The sequence below is a fragment of the Colobus angolensis genome, unplaced genomic scaffold (genome assembly GCF_000951035.1).
Source record: "Colobus angolensis palliatus isolate OR3802 unplaced genomic scaffold, Cang.pa_1.0 Scaffold661, whole genome shotgun sequence".
NCBI classification, from domain to species: Eukaryota; Metazoa; Chordata; class Mammalia; order Primates; family Cercopithecidae; genus Colobus; species Colobus angolensis.
In genome coordinates this window covers 70,092-73,643 of record NW_012120277.1, presented here as the reverse complement: position 1 = coordinate 73,643, position 3,552 = coordinate 70,092, and the positions used below count along the sequence as shown (strand labels likewise).

At 50.4% G+C, this 3,552-nt stretch overlaps 1 pseudogene across 1 annotated transcript in view; it reads left to right on the top strand.

The window, feature by feature from the left end:
* The first annotated feature begins 1,323 nt into the window (after positions 1-1,323).
* Positions 1,324-3,552, top strand: part of LOC105500425 — a 40,669-nt pseudogene continuing 38,440 nt past the window's right edge. Inside the window, exons 1-2 of the transcript XR_001000025.1 lie at positions 1,324-1,637; positions 1,945-3,549. The product of XR_001000025.1 is annotated as a dual specificity protein phosphatase 8-like (transcript). The remainder of the gene's footprint in view (positions 1,638-1,944; positions 3,550-3,552) is intronic.

The following is a 3,552-nucleotide window of genomic DNA, read 5'->3' as shown; positions in this document are numbered from 1 at the left end:
CTTTTCAGTCATTTTAGCCATTAGCCACCTGTGGTTACTTAAAATGTACTTAGAGAAACTGAAAAAATGAACTCTTAATTAATTTCATTCTAACTCTAAATAGTCACATGTGGCTACCATACTTGACAGCTCAGACCTAGATATCAACTGGACTAATGAAGTGGTTTCCTAACTTAAACTAAAACTTAAATTTTAATAAAAAATTTAAAATGTTTTTATGAACTTCCAATATGATCACAGTATTACTTTTAGTACCTGTTAACTCTGTAAAACTCCTAAATTACAACTTATCTACATACATTTTTAAAATAGCAATATCTGTATGTGCGAGATATGACTGGTTCTAGATGATGCCTGGAGACCCCATGGACTTACAGAGACCCTTCCAGTGATTTCTGAGATACCTGGGAATCTGTGGCCAATAAATTGGTAATCACTGAATTAGTGAGTTTTTTAAGGATGTCTGGCTGCATAAAATCTGACAGCTTGATTGAAAAAAAAAGCGGCGCAGGGTGCCATTTCATTCAATTAAGGTCCTGTATTAATTCTGCTTAGTAATGTTTGTGTCTATCTATGATGCGCTAGCCACTGTGCCAATAAATGGATATAGCTATGATCTGACTTGCAAAGGAAATCCAAACTAGTATCTTCCGTGCCATGCAATAAGGGATACACTGCAAGGCTGCACAGGATGCTACTGGAGCATAGAGGTGAGTCAGAGGCTTCGCACAGACACACACACGAGCGGAAACAGAAAGTCTTTATGTATCACCATATGTCAAGGAACACTGGCCGGGAGTTAGGACAGCTGGGCACTAGGAATGCTTTGAAACTGAATCGCTGTGTTATTTCAGAGGTTATGTTGCTTCTCTACCATATTTTAGTTTCGAACTTGTACTAATGTCTCCCTTTTCTTCTTCGTGGGAAAAGCACAATTTGGGGTCAACAGATTCCGTTCAGGTCTAAGTCGCCTGCCGGGGCCACGTCGCCAGGAAACGACGTCTCCTGGACATCTTCCCTTCCAGTACCGGCTCTCTGCAGCAATTCATTCCGTCACTCTCCGAACAACCCCGGGCACACCTCCGGCAGATGCCAAATATGCTGCTCCTCAGGAGCAAAGATGACCCGGTGACCCGGGGGAGGGCCTTCCCACTCGCGATCTTCCCAGTGCCCTAGAGCCAGGGACCCCACTGCCGCCTAGCCCAGCCCGCGCACCGAGCCTGTTCACAACTGCGACCCATCAAGTCCACTTGGACACCGCCGGAAACGGAAATTCACCGTCGCGCCGACTCTCCGGAGGGAAACAAAAAGGCAGAAAAAAGAGACCGGCGCCTGGAGGGCTTTCAAGGGAGAGCTGGAAGAAAGACCCGTCAACAGCTGAGTGCGGGCGTCGGCGCGGTCTGCGCGGTGCCTTCCAACGGGTCCGCATCCCTCACGATTCCGCCCCATCCCGCCCTTAGAACCCGCTGCCTCAACTCCCGCGGTGGGACTCCGGAGCAGCGTACACCGTGCTCGCCTTAGTCCTTCCGAAAGGCCAGGGCAGCTGTGCGGCCTGGCGCGGGTTACTTGGTGCGGTGCAAAAAGCTAGAAGGAGACACATTTGGTCCTGGCCACCCCGGAGTCACCCAAACCAAAAGGTAAAAGAAACATAAAAAAGCCTTCTGGAAAGTGTAAAAAAAATTCATTGCAGAGTGATTTTTGTCGTGTCAAATCATAATTACTGTTATTAGCAGCTTTTTAAAACGTTTTATATTCATTTTTCATGGTGTTCTAACATATGAGCTGCTTCAAGTGTTTTTGGACATAGCTTGGGTGTAAAATGTAAGAAGGGGATATTTTCAATTTGTAGCTTTCTTTTTTGAAACTTACTGAAGTTTGTTCCCCTTCATTCTCACCCACCCCAACACATTTTTTTTAAACAACACCACCAGGTATCCGTTACAGCACTGATGTGAGTGTAGATGAAGTAAAAACTTTGGCTTCTCTGATCACATACAAGTGTGCAGTGGTTGGTAAGTGATCGCCTTTCTTATGAGAACTCTGGGGAAATGTGTTTACACATATGGTTACTGTTAAGATGCTATAGAAATATACCTTATCAGAACTGATTTTTTTAAGTCGTACTCTTTAAGACCTGCATCATTTTTCAATTAGTCTAAATTAAAATTTAGCCTTTTTTTACGTGGGGGATTTTTTAAAATAGGAGCTAATTGGATTTTAAGTCTAGATCTTTGTTTTCAATTCCTCAACACATTCTGTAAATAAGACCAAATTATAGTCGAAGGATAGTAAATAACCTATTATCTTTTAGAAGTTATAAAGAGCACTGATTATATATTAGACCCCCGCCCTTGACCCGGCTGCACAGGCCCCGCCAAAGGGCCCATGGACTGCGCAGCCGAGCTGACGCCCTGAGCGCAGCGCGGTTCCCCCGGAGCGCCCCCGAGGCGAGCGCGAACGAGGTCCGGCACCTATGCTAGCTCACTCCCAGCGCAGGGCCACACTTGGGCCATCCCAGCAGCCCCTCCTCACTTCAGGGGTCACCCTCCCCATCACCCATTGGCCCACCATGGCCGGAGACCGACTCCTGAGGAACGTGATGGACGCCAAGAAGCTGGCCAGCGTGCTGCGGGGCGGCCTGGTCATGGATAGCCGCTTCTTCCTGGAGTACAACAGCTGGCATGTGCTCAGCTCCGTCAACATCTGCTCCAAGCTGGTGAAGTGGCGGCTGCAGAAGGGCAAGGTGACCACTGTGGAGTTCATCCGGCCGGCCACACGCAGCCAGGTGGAGGCCACGGAGCCACAGGACGTGGTGGTCTATGACCAGAGCACGCGGGACGCCAGCGTGCTGGCTGCATACAGCTTCCTCTCCATCCTGCTGAGCAAGCTGGACGGCTGCTTCAGACAGCGTGGCCATCCTCGCGGGGGGCTTCGCCACCTTCTCCTCCTGCTTCCCTGGCCTCTGCCAGGGCAAGCCTGCTGCCCTGCTACCCATGAGCCTCTCCATCCCTGCCTGCCCCTGCCCAGCGTGGGCCTGATCTGCATCCTGCCTCACCTCTACCTGGGCTCACCGAAAGACGTCCTGAATAAGGATCTGATGACGCAGAATGGAATAAGCTAGGTCCTCAATGCCAGCAACTCCTGCCCCAAGCCTGACTTCATCTACCAGAGCCGCTTCATGCGGGTTCCCATCAACGACAACTACTGTGAAAAGCTGCTGCCCTGGCTAGACAAGTCTGTCGAGTTCATCTATAAAGCCAAGCTGTCCAGCTGCCAAGTCATCCTCCACTGTCTGGTCGGTATCTCCCACTCTGCAACCATCGCCATCGCCTCGCCTACAGGTTCATGAAGTACCGGCGCCCGTCCATCTCGCCCAACTTTAACTTCCTGGGCCAGCTGCTGGAGTAGGAGCGCAGCCTGAAGCTGTTGACCGCCCCGTGGACGATGAGGGCACCCCCTCAAGGACACCGGAGCCTCCGCCCAGCCCTGCGGCCGAGGCCCCGCTGCCACGGCTGCCACCACCTACCTCAGAGAGCGCTGCCACCGGGAGTG